Source organism: Anolis carolinensis, chromosome 4, assembly GCF_035594765.1.
Source record: "Anolis carolinensis isolate JA03-04 chromosome 4, rAnoCar3.1.pri, whole genome shotgun sequence".
In the NCBI taxonomy this organism is placed as follows: domain Eukaryota; kingdom Metazoa; phylum Chordata; class Lepidosauria; order Squamata; family Dactyloidae; genus Anolis; species Anolis carolinensis.
Genome location: NC_085844.1, coordinates 253,013,172 through 253,032,821, shown reverse-complemented (window position 1 = coordinate 253,032,821; position 19,650 = coordinate 253,013,172). Strand labels below are relative to the sequence as shown.

At 41.2% G+C, this 19,650-nt stretch overlaps 1 long non-coding RNA gene across 1 annotated transcript; it reads right to left on the bottom strand.

The window, feature by feature from the left end:
• Window positions 1-3,533: 3,533 nt before the first annotated feature.
• Window positions 3,534-18,709, bottom strand: LOC134298577 (uncharacterized). The gene is made up of 3 exons (XR_010005685.1): window positions 18,621-18,709; window positions 5,479-5,644; window positions 3,534-3,664 (listed from the first exon to the last, which is right to left on the bottom strand). It is a non-coding gene; the product is annotated as an uncharacterized LOC134298577 (long non-coding RNA).
• Between the last annotated feature and the right edge of the window lie 941 nt (window positions 18,710-19,650).

Genomic DNA, 19,650 nt, shown 5'->3' with positions numbered 1-19,650 from the left:
ATATATATAGAATGATATATATATATATATATATATATATATATATATATATATATCATTCTATTATTATTGTAGTATATTATTATATTACTATTATATTATTATTATATTAGTCATTTTTCATGACTACATTGAAACTAGAATAGAGAGAAATCAGCATGGAAATTGCAAGAGGTACCATAGATTGTTGTACATGGAAATAATGGTAGTAAATAGTTTTTGATTTATTAAATACAGTTATATATTACAATTATATATTTTTGTTATTTAAACTATATATATATTGTGAAATTATGGTTCTTTTCTCAAAGTGACACACGACCCAAGTCATGCTAGGTTTTTTGGTGAATTTTGACACACCAAGTGCAAAAGGTTGCCCATCATTGCCCTAGGGTCATATTTGCTGGGAAGCTCAGGGGTATAAATTAGCAGCCAGGTCAGGGGCCAGTGCTGGCTGCAACCGTCTTACTTTTGAGAGATAGTCTGTTATCAGCACCATGTCCAGGGTGGAATCTCTGAAGCCTCTTGTTGTTTGCAAGTCGTAAGCCTGTATGTCAAAGACTTTATTTGTTGCCTGCTGTGAAGACTTCTGTTTTACGTTTGCTTGAAGACCGTGCAGTATCATCGAGATTGTACATTCTGTTTTCTAAATTGCATTAACTTTATTTTGGCTGAAGTAAAGCCTTTATTTGCTTTCACTTGTGTCTAAGGCTGTTTCTGGCGTAGAACTGGACAGAAAGCCAGGTAGCGGTAGTGCCCAGAAGCACTTTGCACTGTTAGCATTGTCTGTAACTTCATTGTGCATTACTGCATGGAAAAATACAGTTCTAATAGACATGTGGTCACACCCATCCACTGAAGGGTTAAGCAAGTGATGACGTGGAACTGGAGGGACAGGCTAAAGGGGCTGAGTCATGACCATGTGACAGTCATGATGAGAACTTTGAATGCTATTTTCCTGCTTCTTAGCAGGGGGTTGGACTGGATGGCCCATGAGGTCTCTTCCAACTCTACTATTCTATAATTCTATGATTTCCTGTTGTCCCTGTTTGATGATGAGAAGCCTATGGGTAGAAAAGTAAGTGGCCAGCATGTGCTCTCTCTCTTGCCATGTGAAACTCTTGCTATGCTTCTCGGTCATGAGACACTGGTCATGAGTCTATCTCCGTATATACTGATAGCAGATCAGGGGATCCTGGTGTGTATGTAGCTGTACAAAATCAACGAGTCAAGATTAAAGCCTCCAATGTGAGTTTGGATGAAAGCCAGAGTTCAGGTGTTTCGTTTTTATAGCAATGAACAGCACAAGATTGCAGGTTGTGCAGTAAATATCTGCTAACTTCAGATCAAAGACTCTGCAGTGTTTTGGTTTGATTTAATTGCTTGCCCTGAGACAATGAGCCTCACGTGTAGCACTGGGAGGATGCGATAGTAAAACCTATAAATCATGCACCTATACCACGGGGTTTTTGTTTTCCCCCGGCACTTTTGCCAAGATTTGGCAAATATTCCAAAATCTGGGGGGGGGGGGGGGGGAATCCAAAATTCCAAAGCAATTTTGGTCCCAAGTATTGCAGAAATGGGAGACTCAGTTTGTAATAAAAGAACACCACTCTGGGTCTCCATTCAAACTTGGCGGGTGTACATTACTTCTCCCCTCGTCTCCTCACTCTGCCAAGGTTTCCACTTCTGATTTGCTCTCCTCCTTTTTCTCTTCTATTACTTGAAGGGTTGGCATCACTCAATCAGAAGAGAAGGTCCACCCTGCCTTTTCCAGAAGTGTCTCTATTAAACACAAGGGAGAGACCCACCTAAAACCAGGGGAGCAGAACTGGGCCAAGTATTGATGGGTAACCGGAACTAAAACTGACCCCCCCCCACCTTTGTACCCATAAGACGACCACATCAAGTCCCTTTAGTAGGCTGGGCTGTGGCTCAGGCTGGTTAGCAGCCAGCTGCAACAAATCACTCTGACCAAGAAGTCATGAGTTCGAGGCCAGCTCCTGCCTGCGTCTGTCTCTGTTCTATGTTATGGCATTGAATGTTTGCCTTATATGTGTGCAATGTGATCCACCTTGAGTCCCCTTTGGGGTAAGAAGCGCAGAATATAAATACTGTAAACAAATAAATAAATAAATAGTGAGATGCTGCAGTCTGAGCCCGATAGGGAAATGCAGATGGGAATTCAAGAAGGAAGTTGGGATTTCAGGACAAAAACAATGAGCCACATTCAAAAGAGGAACGCCATCCAAACATGAGTCGAGACTCTTGAGATGCAGGGGATTGTTGCATTTATTGGCAAGGGAAGGAGGGGAAATTGGGACCCTCATTTGTAGAGTATGTGGGGATGGAGCAGGATCTGGGCTCTTTGGAAGCAGGAGAGATGGGCAGAGGAGCTCCAGCCAGACTTTTCTGGTGGTCCCTGTCCATGGATCCAGGCATCCTTCAAGGTCAGACTGTGAAAAGAAGAGGGAATCAGTGTTATGACAACAAAGTAAGCTGCAGATGCATGGAGTTTGTTATTAGTATCTTCCCAAATGGGATGGAAACATGTCAATTTTCCATGCCACAAACGTTTCCCTACATCTTAGCTTCACCCTCCTCTTGCTCCTTGGTATTAATTTGGTTCTAGCTTTCTATTTCCAGGGCTGAAACCTGTGAAACCATATGAAAGAGGTCAGAACATGTGCAGAAGGCTCTCCTCCCAGGGAACAACACAGTCATTTTCCACTCACCTGGGAAACTGAATACCAGTCTGGACTTATCTATGGTCATATTTCCATTGATCTAAGAGTGGTTTCCTGATGTTTGGTTTCAGTGCTGTTGCTCATCCTTGGGAAGACCTGCTCCCTACGTTATTTCTCCTTTGGGGCCCCAAGAAATGAATGAAGGGAACCAGCAGGAGATACCCAGAAGTTGCTTTGGAGGATGAAGGATCCCTAGGTGGACTCCAATGGCCACATCTATATTCCCCCAAAACCCTGTGACTGATCCCACTAGTCACTTCTTTTCAGGATGAAGATTGGTGAGCACTCCTTGGGCGCTTAACTACTTACAGGTCCACCTAATCGTAGCATTGTCTAGCCCACATTTGTTTGCAAGAAGGTCATGGGAGACCTAAAGAAAACACAAACTCCTTTTTAATTTGGTGTGGCATCATTTCTGGATTTTGGATGTCTGCAGGGGAAAATGGTTGCTGGTCCATTTCCTATGTATCCATGGATCATAACCAAATTCATAATTTTGCTTTGATGTATAGATAAGGTTGGCTTATACATGAGTATACATCTAACATCTTTTCACAAAAACATCTGAAAGGGAGCCCTTCCCATTTCTCTTTTAAATCTTAGCTCAGTTAAAGGTTCTTTGGACATCCATTCTGTTTGTTTTACACTTCTGTTTTTTTCTCCTTGCTGTTTGCAACTGTGCCTTGAGGATCTCACTTTTGAGGAAGTCCCATCCACCATTGACTACTAGGAAAGGGGGAAACCGAGGCCTTCCGGCACAAGGGAATGGGACGAACACTTGCCTGGAGTCATGCAAATGTCTATGTCTCCCAAAGGGCAGCACCTCTTGTGCCTGCCACAGTCGTGATCCGAAATGCAAGAAGTTAGCTCCTCCAGATCACTCTCGTCAATATAATCTGGGCAATACCTGGGAATTACTGGAAGACAGAACAAACAGAAAAACTTTGAGGAAACCCAAGCAGCTGCATTTGAATTAGACAAAGGAGACTTAGCCATTGCATGCAAATATTTGGGCGCAGGTTTTATCTATTTTGAACGGTCTTCACTCCTCTTATCCTTGCATGTCATACATTTCCATTGACTATTAACATTTGTAGATTTAACTTTCTATTGATTTCTCCTTCAATCATTCTCCAGTATTCTTACACTCGATCGCATTCCCATATCATGTGATTAAATACCCTTCTTTGTTCACAACCACGCCAACACCTGTCCTTCATCCCTGGTGAAAAAACGTGAAAGTTGTGCAGGAGTTCTGTACCATTTTTTGTAAAATTTTCCTTCTTGCTTCACTTAATGCATTATACAGTAGAGTCTCACTTATCCAAGCCTCGCTTATCCAAGTTTCTGGATTATCCAAGCTATTTTTGTAGTCAATGTTTTCAATATATCGTGATATTTTGGTGCTAAATTCGTAAATACAGTAATTACAACATAACATTACTGCGTATTGAACTGCTTTTTCTGTCAGATTTGTTGTAAAACATGATGTTTTGGTGCTTAATTTGTAAAATCATAACCTAATTTGATGTTTAATAGGCTTTTCCGTAATCTCTCCTTATTATCCAAAATATTCGCTTATCCAAGCTTCTGCTGGCCCATTTAGCTTGGATAAGTGAGACTCTACTGTACTTATACTTTCTACATTATACTTAGAGAACAGGATAGTCCATTTGAGAAGGTGATTAGAAAATGTTTGAGAGAGGAAAAGAAGGTGGCAGGGGATCCGTACGAACAAATTATAACGGGGAAAGAAGCAATGATAGAAGAAAATTTCCAAACATGGAGAATGGACATGGAAATTGAGCGGGAAGATATCCAAAGGGAAATAAGCAGTAGAGCAAAAGAAACGTATGCAGGTTTTATCTAGAGCAGGGGTCCTCAAACTTTTTAAGTGGAGGGCTGATTCACAGTCCCTCAGACTGCTGGAGGCCCGGTCTATGACAAAATAGTCCAAAATTAGGATTGTTGTTGTTGTGCGCCTTCAAGTCATTTCAGACTTAGGTCAACCCTAAGGTCACAAAGAGTCAGAAATGACTGAATGAATAAATAACAACAAAGTCTAAAGTTTAGGACAGAGGCCAGGTCAATGACCTTGGAGGGCCACATCCGGCCCATGGGCCCTAGTTTGGTGACCCCTGATCTAGACGATCTCATAAGACCATAGGTAAGCAAAGAGACCTCCAAAGACCATCTAGATGGTCTCATAAGACCATAGGTAAGGAAAGGGACCCTCAAAGGCCATTTAGATTATCTCATCAGACCATCAGAAGACTATAGGTAAGGAAAGGGACCTCAAAGGCCATCTAGATGGTTTCATAAGACCATAGGTAAAGAAAGGGCCCCCCAAAGGTCATCTAGACAATCTCATAAAACCATAGGCAAGGAAAAGGACCCTTAAAGGCCATCGAGACGGTCTCACAGAACCATAGGTAAGGAAAGCGACCTCCAAAAGCCATCTAAATGGTCTCATAAGGCCGTAGCTAAGCAAAGAGACCTTCAAAGACCATCTAGATGATCTCATAAGGCCATAAGTAAGCAAAGAGACCTCCAATGACCAGGTAAACTTAGGTCAACCCTAAGTCTAAAGTTTAGAACAGGGGCCAGGTAAATGACCTTGGAGGGCCGCATCCGGCCCACGGGCCTTAGTTTGGGGACCCCTGATCTAAAGAGCTTTGCCCACTCAGACATCAGAGGCAGAGAGGGGCATCTCTGTCCAGGTATTACTCACCTTTCCCAGAGGCATCAGGCATCAAGGCACAGAGGGTCAGGAACGCAAAAAGGAGGACAACTGAGGACTTCATGGTGAGGCAGGAGTGAGCGAGTGATTCTCCAGCTCTGCCCACCTCCTTTATATCATCTTCCAAGAGAGTTGGGCAGCCTCATCCCTGGAAGCTCTGCAGGGAACAAAGCACAAAGTATGGCTTGTGAAGTGACATTTATGGCTGAAAAACACTGATGGGATAATGAGTGTATGTCAACAGGAGCCATGATGTCCTGCCCAAAACAACAGCACGAGGAAGCAGATGTTCTGACCAAGAATTGGGGAGGAACACTTCCTGAAGAGAACCAGTGCAATGGTGAGACACTCCTGGAACAGCCCTAGGTAATTTTCAAGTGTAAGCAAACAGTATTTTGGCACCCCCCCCCAAACCAATCACTGAAAAACAAAAGGTAGAAGGTAGAGATGAATAGAATAGATAAAAAAGTTACCTTACAAACCAGAAGTGTATTTACATCATTATATTCATATAGTTACGTTACATAGAAAATAAGTTATATCTCAGAACAGGAAAACTTCCAGAAGAGAACCAATGCAATGGTGAGACACTCCTGGGATTGTGGCAATGAAAAGAGGAGCAGGACCAGGCCAAGGATTGATGGGAATCCAGAGCCTAAACTGAATCCCCAACACGTGACAAATGGCAACACCTGTCCTTTACCCCTGGTAAAAATAAAACTTGAAAGTTGTGCAGGAGTCCTGTCCTGTATCATTTTTGTAACATTTTCTTTCTTGTTTCCCTAAGTACATTATATGTTTCCTTTGCTATATTGTTTATTTCCCTTTGGATGTCTTCCCTCTCAATTTCCATGTTTATTCTCCATGTTTGAACTATTTCGTCAATTATTTCTTATTTTACCGTTATAACTTGCTCATACAAGTCTTTTTTCTCATGTCTGAAACATTTCCTAATCACCTTCTCAAATGGACTGTCCTGTTCCCTAATTCTCTCCCTCCGTCTATAAATCCTTTGTCTTATGGCCCAACTTTGGATCCAATTTCCTGTTCCTATACGGTTCTGAATTTCTATTTGCTCTACAGGATTTCCATCTTCTGTGTCCAGGTTCTCAACTAGTCCCGGGCCTGGGCTGTGGCGCAGGTTGGTGAGCAGCCAGCTGCAACAAATCACGAGGTCATGAGTTCGAGGCCAGTTCGGAGCCTTCGGGGTGAGAAGGGCGGAATATAAATACTGTAAATAAATACATAAAATAAATAGTCTTTTCCAGCTGCATTTGGATTAGACAAAGGAGATTTAGCAATTTCATGCAAATATTTGGGTGCAGGTTTTATCTATTTTGAACAGTCTTCACTCCTCTTATCCTTGCATGTCATACATTTCTATTAACTATTACTATCTGTAGATTTAACATTCTATTGATTTCTCCTTCAATCGTTCTTCAGTATTCTTGCACTCGATCGCATTCCCATATCATGTGATTAAACACCCTTCTTTGTTCACAACCATGCCAACACCTGTCCTTTATCCCTGGTTAAAAAAATGTGAAAGTTGTGCAGGAGTTCTGTACCATTTTTGTAACATTTTCCTTCTTGCTTCCTTTAATGCATTATACTTTCTACATTATACATTATGCTTTCTACATGATACTTAGAGAACTGGATAATCCATTGGAGAAGGTGATTAAGAAATGTTTGAGAGAGGAAAAGAAGGTGGCAGGAGATCTGTATGGACAAATTATAATGGTGAAAGAAGAAATAATAGAGGAAATTTTCCAAGCATGGAGAATGAACATGGAAATTGAGAGGGAAGACATCCAAAGGGAAATAAGATATAGAGAAAAAGAAAAGTATGCAGTTTTTACCTAGAGAGCTTTGCCCACTCAGGACTGAGTGAGGCTTGTCATACAATCACTGGTTAATTATATGAGGATTATTATTTATACAGTCGAGTTCCAGATATCCGACATAAAAGGGTGGGTGGAATGTTGGATAATCGGAACATAATATGGAGGCATAATATGGAGGCCCTATTATCCCTCCCAGCAAGCTATGTGCTTGCCGAAGGGAATACAGTTCAGTAGAGTTCCGGTTAGCCGACTTCCGGTTATCCAACCTACCGTATTATCCGATGTGCTTGACGGAGGGATGGGCCTCGTCCCTCCAACGAGCACTCTGTTTAGGGAAGCCCGTTGCAAGTTGCTAAGCAGCAACACACACCGGGCTTCTCTAAACCGGGTGCTTGCCAAAGGGAAGATTCTCGTTCCTCCGGCAAGCATGTCGGATAATACGGTATGTCGGATAACCGGAAGTCAAATAGCCGGAACTGTACTGTATTTTCTGTTGTAAGCCACCCTGAGTTCCCTTGGGGAGAGGGCGCAGGATACAAATAAAGCGTTGTTGTTGTTGTTGTTGTTAATATTATTGACACAACGACATTGTATGACACAGCAAACATAATATGTATGCTGGATTTTGTATCACAAAATCAAACACTTCCCAAGTTTTTAGGACTGTGTGATGTATTTTCAGATGATGCGCACAGATCACAGTAGGATGGCCATTATTATTATTATTATTGACACAACGACATTGTATGACACAGCAAACACAAATCGTATCACAAAATAACAAGTTGAACACTTCCCAAGTGTCTAGGACTGTGTGATGTATTTTTGGATGATGCGCGCAGATCCCAGTAGGGTGGCCTTTTGCAGTTGGCAGATCATAATTTTGTCAATGTCTATTGTTTCCAAATGCCGGCTGAGATCTTTTGGCATGGCACCCAATGTGCCGATCACCACCGGGACCACCTGCACTGGTTTCTGCCAGAGTCTTTGAAGTTCAATCTTGAGGTCCTGATAGCGGCTGAGTTTTTTGTCAATGCAACTGTCACCTGTTATGGCAACATCAATGATCCAAACCTTTTTCTTCTCCACAACTGTGAGGTCTGGTGTGTTGTGTTCCAGAACTTTGTCAGTCTGGATTCGGAAGTCCCACAATAATTTCTGCCCACCTCCATTTTATCATCTTCCAATGAAGTTGGGTAGTCCCAGCCATGGAAACTGGATAGGGAAAAAAGCCCAAAATGTGCCTTGTGAAACGACCTTTATGGCTGAGAAACACTGATGGGATAACTATCATATATCAGCAGGAGCCATGATGTCCTGCCCAAAAAGCAGCACAAGAAAGTACACGAGGCTCCATCAAGAACTGGGAGGGAGGGAGCACCTGTAGAAGAGGAGGTCCACCAGCATTTCCCAAAAGTTTCCCCAAATCAATTCAAGGGTGAGACATGCCTGGAATTGGAGCGATGGAAAGTAGATCAGATCAGAACGACTTCCGGGTGAGCGCCCATGGCGGCGGACATGGTTTCCTAGAGCTCGGGGAAACCTTACCTGATACCGTACCAATCGGTTCATAGAACCGTCCCCTTGTCATGGATTGAAGTGACGAGGGGGCAGCCAAGCCAGTGGAGAGCCCGACGACCCCAAAGGTTCGCCGCTCCTCAAGAGCAGGGGTCCGAGTGGGTCCGGGACTTCTGGCTAGCTAGGCACGGATCACGAAGCAGGTTTCTCCTGCACAAGCCGCTCGCCGCGCTCATTTCAGTAACATTATGAAGAATACAAGACCGTAAGAGCAACCGGATTTAAGGGGGATCCGGCATAACGTGAGTAATTCTTACTGGATCATTAACTTCCTTATTAAATTCGAGAGTCACAAGTAAAGAAAGAGATAAAGACAGTGGAACCGGCCAAGTGATGAGTGGACAATGGATTTAACCATTTGGTAACACATGGGAGATTCACCCCTTAAAGGGATTTGGAGTTATAAGTGATACAACCTATCTAATAACTTTGATTCTGGAAATACAAAGTGATAAAACCAGAAGTACTTTTTTTATTCTCTTTTTATTCTTCTTTACGGCAGTGAATGCATTGCGGTAATTACTTGCAATTAAACTACAAACAGCGAGGCAATAAATATTAAATGCCAAATACCAAATACAAAAAGCTAGGTAACTGTCCGCCATAGGAAAAAAATAATAATAAAGAAGCTCGGTAGGCAACTATATTTAGCACAGAGACGGGACCGACCTTGGAAACAGCCTTGGATCAGCGGTGTTGTGGCTACACTTTTTAACCCACGCACGCCCGGGAAGAGCTGAAGAGTAGTCTCCAGCTCAACCCGGAAGCGGCTAGCTCCTAGAAGCAGGAAGCGGTGGGGAACAACTTCTAGAGGGCACACACCATAGAGAGGCATTCCGGAGGACGCCCCGTGAAGACTAATAACCTGCCTAGAGCGACTCATAAGTACTGAAACGACGGACAACTAATAGATTGACAAGTAAACACAAAGAAGCCTAGTGAACATCCTTCCAAACCCCCTTACTCACTTCAAACAACAGGCAAAATGACAACCTTCCGAGGGAAATATGAGAAAGACTCAAGAGATATGAAGATTACACCAAGAAGGAATTCCCTCCCAGAGGACACCAGCTGGAAAGACCTCCTACGGGAAATCCAAAGTATCTCATCCAAACAAGATATACTCCAGAAGGAATTACATGAAATGGCCATGAAACAAGATACACAACACAAGCAGCTGCAAGAAGATATGGCAGATCTTAAAAAAGAAATTAAAGAGGAAATAAGTTTGATTAAAGCAGAGGTGATAAAAAATGCTCAGGAGATTTCTGGACTAAAACTCCAAAATGATAAAATTGAGAAATCACAACTGAAGACCCAGAGGAAAATAGAGAGCCTAGAGGCTAAAAACAATAAAGCAGAGAAGTTGCAAGAAAGATTAGAGCAAAACATTACTGACTATCAATTAAGGCTTAGGAACATACAGGAAGAACCTAAAGAAAATATCAAACAAATTACTGCCCAAATTATAGCAAAGATTCTGAAATGCACTGAACAAGAGGCTAGTGACCAAATAGACACCGCTCAAAGAATCCACACCAACTATGCGAAAAAAAATAAAGTGGCAAGAGACACAATTGTTCACTTTGTTAAGAAAAGCACAAAGGAAGAAGTCTTCAGAGGCGCTAAACACTGTCTAACGACATATAAAGATAAAAAAATAATGATATACAAAGAGTTCCCTCAATCTACCCTAAACAGTAGGAGGAAATATTTCTTTCTAACGGATGAATTAAAACGTCTGCAAATTAAATTCAGATGGGAAAGGCAAGAGGGACTGATGTTGACCTATAAAGAAGAAAAAGTGTGGATTAAAAGTGAGGAAAAAGCAGACGACTTCTACAGAAAACTAAAAAGGGACTTATCACAGAAAGCAAAACTACAACCTCCGAGCCTGGAGAAAAATCCAAAGCAAGCGAAGAAAAGAAGGCAAGATTCGCCGAAGGAAATACAGTCTACCCTGCTTACAGACGATAATCCGGAGGGATCCTCGGATGAGGAGGAGGATGCAGTGAGTGATAGATCAACTAATGAATAATTTCTTAGAGTCATTAAGGGTTTTTACAAACAACATCAACGGTTTAAATTCAAAAATTAAAAAAAAAAAGATTATTCAACACTTTATTGAAAAATAACTATGATATCACGGCGCTACAAGAAGTACACATTGCAAACAAAGATGTCAATTACTTAACAAATAATAGATTAGGGAAAGCTTTCCACTCTCTAGATGAAAAGAAAAAAAGGGGAGTCACCTTATATATTACTGAAAAATTAAAACCAGTTAAAGAGTTTAGTGACCAAGAAGGCAGAGTCATCGCAGTCAAAATCTTTGTGGGCAATGAATCCATCCTAATATGCAACGTTTATATGCCAAATGGCCCAAAACGTAAATTTGTAAAACAATTGAGAACTAATATTAATCAAGTAGAAACTGATCATCTGTTAATAATGGGAGATTTTAACGGCATTATGGATTGTAAGATGGATAGATCATCAACGAAAAAGAATAGTAAAAAAAATGTTAAAAAATCTTTCCCCAAAAATATGTACCAGCTCATGGAAGAATTTGATCTATGTGACATTTGGAGACTAAAAAACCCTACCCAAAAAGACTTCACTTACTATTCGAACAGACATGAAATTTGGACTAGAATTGATATGGTATGGGCCTCAAAAAGCTTAGCATCTAAAATACAAGAGATAAAAATACAGGCAAGAGATCTCTCAGATCACTGCCCTATAACTATGACAATCAATAAGAGAAAAAATATGGTAAGTTGGAAATTGGACAATAATTTGATCAAGCAGGAAAAAGATATAGAAAAGCTAAAACAGATAACTAAAGAATATTTCCAATTAAATGATAAGGAAAATGTTGCCCCTCAAACCGTCTGGGACGCCTATAAGGCGGTGGTGAGAGGCTTCTTCATACAACAAAAATCAAGAAATAATAAAATTAAGAACCAAAAATTACTAACAATACAAGGAGAGATAGACAAACTTGAACAAAAATCAAAAGCAAACCCCCGAGAAGGAGATATATTAAAAAAAATAAAATTATTACAAAAAGAAAAGACAAATTTACAGTTAGAATCTATTGCGAACCAATTAAAATGGGCACGACAAAATGCTTTTGAAAATGCTAATAAACCGGGGAAATGGCTGGCCAGAATAATTAGAAAAAAGAAAAACAAACAACAAATTATAAAAATCAGTACAAAGGAAAAAGATGTATTCACAGATGACGAAATTAAAACGGAATTTGAAGAATATTATAAAAAATTATATGAAAAAGATGAAATCAATCCAGAGGAAATAACTAAATATATTTGCAGTCAAAAACTACAAAAAATAACAGATGACCAAAGATCAAAATTAAATCAAGAAATCACCATAGAAGAGATTAAAAAAGCAATTCAAAAATTAAAACTAGGCAAAGCCCCAGGCCCAGACGGCTTTACAGCCGAATTTTACAAAATTGAGCAAGAAGAAACACTGCAATTTTTTAAAAAAATTATGAACAGAGCCATTAGCGAGGGACGAATCCCAGAATCTTGGAAACAAGCTGAAATAATCTTGATACATAAAGACGGAACAGACTCGAGCAATGTAAGGAACTACCGGCCCATATCACTATTAAATAATGATTATAAAATCTATACCAAAATACTCGCAGAGAGATTCACAAACTTCTTAAAAGATTGGATTACAGAAGATCAGGCAGGCTTTCTACCCAATCGGAGTACTAAAGACAATATAAGAATAATTCTCGATGCAATAGAATATTTTGACCAAAATCACCAGCGAGAAGTGGGCGTCTTAGCATTAGACGCAGAGAAAGCCCTTGACAACGTCAATTGGGAATTTTTCAAATTATTATTTATAGAATTAGATATGGGGACTCAATTCCAAAACGGGATAAATGCAATCTACTCAAACCAACTGGCAAAAATTAAAGTAAATGGTCTATATACTGACAAATTTGAAATACAAAAAGGAACAAGGCAGGGATGCCCACTTTCCCCCCTTATTTTCATATTTACTTTAGAAGTCTTGATGAGATCGATTAAGAAAGCAGAAAATCTGAAGGGTATAAAAATTGACAAGCAAGAGGTTAAAGTCCGTGCCTTTGCAGATGACGTGATTTGTATAGTTGAAAACCCAAGAGAGAATATTAAAGATTGGCTAAAAATGATTGAAGAATATGGTGCATTGGCGGGTTTCAAAATCAATAGGAAAAAAACAGTAATACTTACAAAGAATATATCAAAAAAAAACAAGAGGAGTTAAAGGATATATCGGGCCTGGAAACTGTCAAAAAAATCAAATACTTAGGTATATGGATTACAAGTAGAAACAACCAACTTCTGGAATTAAATTACGGAGCAAAATGGCATGAGATTAAAAAAGACCTAGATAGCTGGAAAAATTTAAAACTATCACTTTTGGGCAGAATAGCGATAATCAAAATGAATATCCTTCCTAAATTACTATACCTGTTTCGCAATATCCCCATTATCAGAGGTAAAAAAATATTTACGGATTGGAATCGGGAAATAAATAAATTCATTTGGCAAAATAAGAAACCCAGAGTAAAATTTACAACTATGACCACTCCAAAAGAAAGGGGGGGGCTTTGACTTACCAAATCTACAATTATACCATGATGCTTGTGCACTAGAATGGATAATAGACTGGGTAAAATTGGAAAAAATCAAATTACTAACTATAGAAGGATATAACTTACGATGGGGCTGGCACGGATACCTATGGCAAGATAAGAGGAAAATTGACAAAGAATTTGGAAATCATTTTATTAGATCTGCCTTAATCGCAATCTGGGAAAAATATAAACGATACTTATATAGGAAAACCCCCCTATGGTTTTCGCCTCTGGAAGCAAGTCAGCGCAGACTATTAGGATAGCAGAATTGGCCGACATACAAAGATATCATTAAAAAAGAAAGTATTACAAGAGAACCACCACCAGCAAAAGATTGGAAGGAAATTCAAAAAAAGTATATAAATATTACATGGCTTCAATACTATCAAATAAAAGAATGCTATAAAAAAGATAAAGTAATTGGATTTAATATAAATACGAATTTCTGGGATAACTTACTCAAAAGGGGAAAAAAAATCATAACATTAGTTTACAATAAAATATTAGAATGGAATACGGAAAAGGATATAATTAAGGACTCAATGTTAAATTGGTCCAGGAATGTAGGCAGAGCGATAACAATAGATGAATGGAATACCATCTGGAATAAAAATACTAAAATATGCTATTCAATTGAGCTGAAGGAAAACTGGCTAAAAATTGTTCACAGGTGGTATCTAACGCCAAAAAAAATAGGATCTATGTATAAAGATAGAAACAATCTCTGTTGGCATTGTAAAAAACAGGTGGGCTCATACTTCCACATGTGGTGGAGTTGTAAGGTTATTAAAAACTTCTGGTCGATAATTCACAGAGAATGTAAAAAAATCTTTAAAGTAAATTTTGAATGCAAACCAGAATATTTCTTATTAGGACTATATAACTTTATAAATAAAAAAGACTTGAACTCGGAAACAGGGGAAATCAATAAAGAGAAAATTTTTATTTATGCCATCACTGCAGCGAGAACAGTAGTAGCCAAAAACTGGAAAGAAGGGAAGAATCTCACCAAAGAAGCATGGCTGGAGAAATTAATGGACATCAAAAACATGGACAGATTGACGTACTTGCTGAAAAAGGTTAACGGAAGACCAATGAAAGAAACGAATTGGACACTTCTAGATAACTACATGCAAGAACCAGCGTCCTAAGACAGGAAACGTACAGGAAGTGAAAAGATCGGAAGTTTATCTCCCCCCCCTCTCCCCTCCCCAACATCCCTGATAGAGATCCTTCCCCCTCAGCTGTTACCCTTACCCCATTCCCGTACCCCCCTCCCTGAATCATATTCATCAACCCCACACCATCATCCCTATAGATCCCCCACCTTCCCCTCCCCCTCCCTCTCTGATCCTTCTGTAACTCATAAAAGTTTAATAAAAAGCATTAAAAAAAAAAAAGAAAGTAGATCAGAACAAAAAGAAATGCTCACATGCACTGACTACGACAGCATGAAATTCATCCCTGGGAGGAGTTGCAGAGAAGCAGGCAAATGCCAAGGGTAGAAGAAGAAGTGTAGGAAACCTCCTGGTAGGAACCCCATGGCTGTGTCCATGTCTTCAGCCAAATCTGGCTGGTCACCAAGAAGGACTCCCTGGATTTTTGTGGTGTTTTCTGGCAACCACACTTTCTGGGATCATTTCTCCTTATATTTGTCAATACGATGTGAATTAAAGGCATGAGATTTTAGCAACTACTCTTTCTGGGATCCTTTCTTCTTATATCCTTCAATAGGTCCTGGATTAAAGGCATGAGATTTAAAAACCACGCTTTCTGGGATCATTTCTCCTTATATTCTTCAGTAAATTGAGGGACTCAGAGCAGCTAACAGTTGGCCACAATTCAGTGCTATCAACATAAGACAATGCAACTCAAAATTTATGTAAATCAAGCAGCACAAAACATTTCTAACAACTTATTTATTTATTTATTTATCATGTCAGAAGCAAACCAAGGGTACAGTCGTAATGTATTTAAAACACAATCAAAGTTACTAAATGTCCTTTGACCAGTAGCTGGCCACTTGGAATGGCTCTGGTGTCACTCTAAGAAGGTCCTCCATTGTGCATGTGGCAGGGCTCAGGCTGCATTGTAGTCAGTGGTCCGTGGTCTGCTTTTCTCCACACTCGCATGTCGTGGACTCCAATTTGTGGCTCCATTTCTTAAGGTTGGCTCTGCATCTCGTTGTCGCACCTCAGAATAGTTCACCTTGCTATAGATATCCAGTCAGACACAGAAGAAAGTCTTTTGGAGTTTTATTAAGCAAAGCAGTTATATAAATCAACAGGCAATCAAAAAGGTTTTCAAAGTTGCAATGAAAGAGTCAATAAGAATCCAACTGTATCATAAGTAATGAAAAGGTCCATTAGTCCATAAAACACAGCAAAACTAATAATCCATAAAGCAAGGCAGTAGTCAGTAGATACCAAGAACAAAGCCCAAAAGTACAAAGATCCAGGAACACATGAGATGAGAACATCACATAGAGGAAGCGAGGATTTGCTTTGACAAAGAGCTATCAGTAAAGTACACTTTTAAAAGCAACCCAGAAAGGCGTTTCTTTTCCCAGAGCTGGCCTCTTTCTTTCCCGCCAGCCTCTCACTCCTTCGGACCTGAGAACCCCTCCAAGATAAACGGTCCTCCCTAGATAAATCATTGCTTATGCTATCGTTATCTTGCACCTGAGACGGGACTGAGCTCTCTAGCTCATTATTTCCCATGGGGATGTCAGCCTGTCTGTTATCTATAGTTTCTGGGGTCAACAGTTCATTCTGCTCAACCTGCAAGTCTCCAGCCTCTGAGTCAGCCTGCATTTCCATGCCATCAACTTCTGACTCTGCTGACTCGTGTATCTGAAAACCAAAATCCCCTTCTTCTTCATCCTGACTCTGGCTAGCCTGTGGCTGAGTCACAGCACTCGTGGTGCCAGCGCGCGGTCTGTTCAGCTCCTTCCAAGTCTTCTGCGTGCCCAGGAGGGAGTCTCTCCTCTGGTCTCAGCCACTGATTGAGGTTCTGGGTTCTAGACTGCCGCTTTTGGACTCTCACTTGTTGAAGTATCTGCAAGTATCTCTGCAGATCTTAGGAAGCTATTCCTTGATTTAAGGCATTGGCGTGCTGGCTGATATCCGAACACAGAATGGACCAGAGATGCCACTGCCTTGGTCCTTTCACTGTTGGTTGCTACTCCTTGGCAGATGTCAGGTGGTGCAATACCAGCTAAACAGTATAATTTCTCCAGTGGTGTGGGGTGTAGACACCCTGTGGTAATGCAGCATGTCTCATTAAGAGCCACATGCACTGTTTTAACGTGGTGAGATGTATTCCACTTTGGGCATGCATACTCAGCAGCAGAGTAGTCAAGCGCACGGGCAGATGTCTTCACTGTGTCTGGTTGTGATCCCCAGGTTGTGCCAGTCAGCTTTCATATGATATTATTTCTAGGACCCACTTTTTCCTAACAACTCATATAAATATGTTGTCAAAAGCTTTCATGGCCTGAATCACTGGGATGTTGTGAGCCTTTCAGGCTGTATGGCCATGTTCCAGAAGCATTCTCTCCTGACGTTTCACTCACATCTATGGCAGGCATCCTCAGAGCTTGAGGATAAAACAACACAACATGAAAATATAGAATTAAAACCAGCTGTATTAAAACCAGCTATATTAAAACCCCGCTCTATCTCGTTGCCATAGTTGAAGACCATTGCCATTGAACACAATTGCTCATTGTATTCTCTGAAAGCTTCCTCCCAAAGAAAAGTTTGTGCCAGTTGAAGCTTCCAGATGGTCTTCAAGGGTAGCCCTATGTAGAGCACATTACAGTAATCCAGTCTGGCTGTGACAAGGGCATGGACCACCGTGGGCAGATCAGACTTCTCAAGGAACGGGCACAGCTGGAGCACAAGTTTTAATGGTGCAAATGCTTCCCTGGACATTTGGGCTTCCAGGTTCAGTTATGAGTCTAGGATCACCCCCAAGCTGCAAATCTATAGGATCTATAGGTATCTCTAGGCTGATCCCCAATGCAAGGCTGGAGATAAAGGCCTTCAAGAACAAGGGCATCAAACTAACCCTGGACAGGATTTAAACAGGTTTTCATGCAACCCCATTGACAGCACTTTTGGCTCCCATCACAGTCGTTGTCCAACTTGCACAATTCCATGCACATTATATCTCTCCTTGGAGGAAGATCTGGGCATTTTCCCATGTTTTCTGGAAGACCAAATAAGCAGAAAAGCTGTGAGACAACCCACCCCAAAGGGCCAGAGAGCTACACTTAGATTGGACAAAGGAGACCAGCTCATTGCATTCATATATATGATCACAGTTTATCTAAAGCTGCTGCTACTCAGTCGTTTAGTCGTTTCCGACTCTTCGTGACCTCCTGGACCAGTCCAGGCCAGAGCTCCCCGTCGGCCGTCACCGCCCCCAGTTCCTTCAAGGTCAACCCAGTCACTTCAAGGATACCGTCCATCCAACTCGCCTTCGGTCGGCCTCTCTTCCTTTTTCCTTCAATTTTCCCCAGCATCATGATCTTTTCCAAGCTTTCCTGTCTCCTCATGATGTGGCCAAAATACTTCAGCTTTGCCTCTCATCTCCTTCCCTCCAGTGAGCAGCCATTGGGCATTATTTCCTGGAGGATGGACTGGTTGGACCTTCTTGACAAGGTCCAAGGCACGCTCAGGATTTGCCTCCAGCACCAGAGTTCAAAACCATCTCTCTTCCTTCGCTCAGCCTTCCTTATGGTCCAGTTCTCGCATCCATAGGTTACTATGGGGAATACCATGGCTTTGACTATGCGGACCTTAATTGCCAGTGTGATGTCTAAAGCAGTGGTTCTCAACCTGGGGTCCCCAGATGTTTTTGGCCTTCAACTCCCAGAAATCCTAACAGCTGATAAACTGGCTGGAATTTCTGGTCATTGTAGGCCAAAAACATCTAGGGATCCCAAGTTGAGAACCACTGATCTAGAGAGCTTAGTCCATTCTGAAAAGAGGGATAGAAATACCTTGGAGGAACATCTATGTCCAGGTGTTACTCACCTCTCCCGAAGGCATCAGTCACCAGGGCCCAGAGGGCCAGGAGAGTGAGTAGGAGGACACCAGTGGACTTCATGGTTTTTCAGAACCGAGTGAAGTTCCAGCTCTGTGCACCTCCCTTTTATCTCCTTCCGAGAAAGTTGGGCAGCCCTTCCATGGAAGCTGAGGAGGGAACAAAGTGTAGAGCCTGACTTGGGAAATGGCCTCACTGGGTGAGAAATACTGATGAGATAAACGGGTGAATGGCCGCAGGCGTCACCAGGTCTTGCCCATTGAGCTGCCCAAGAGGCCAAGGCTGCACAGCAATCCAATGCCAAAGCTTCTTTGCTGGTGAGATGGGGTCTTGCACAGGCAAAGGTGTGGAGAACAGTGGGCATGTTAGCAAAACCTACATTCCAACGGAAGATTTCTACAATTGGACTATCTTGGATCATGATCAAGGAAATATATGGAAAGACAGGGAGAAACTGGGGCAGAACACATCAGAACTTTGCTTGTCTTTCTCAATGAAAGGTTAACACATTTCTTTATCTTTCTGAGCCCACAAGAGCACCTGTGACGAGGAACAAAACATTATAACTACATGGTGATAAAAAGGGAACGTTCCATCTCTTTTTGTAAGAAGTAGGCAGAAGGAGAGACATTTCCTTCTAGATTCCTTCCTTCTAAGGTTCATGCAGGACCCATTTCCTGAAACAAGGTGCTCTCCCTTGATTCTCTGGCAGGACATCCAAGACTGTGTGCCAAGATCCCGCCAAACTCCGATAAAGAACTTGTTGTGAAACCTTCTGCAAGAGCCTTCATAGACTTTGGGCACATCCACAAGGACCTGTTATCTAATCTGATCTCTTTTTTCGATAGAGTTACGAGTTGGGTCGATACAGGGAATGCCATGGATGTAGCGTACCTGGATTTCAGTAAGGCCTTCGACAAAGTCCCTCATGACCTTCTGGCAAACAAACTAGTAAAATGTGGGCTAGACAAAACTACGGTTAGGTGGATCTGTAATTGGCTAAGCGAACGAACACAAAGG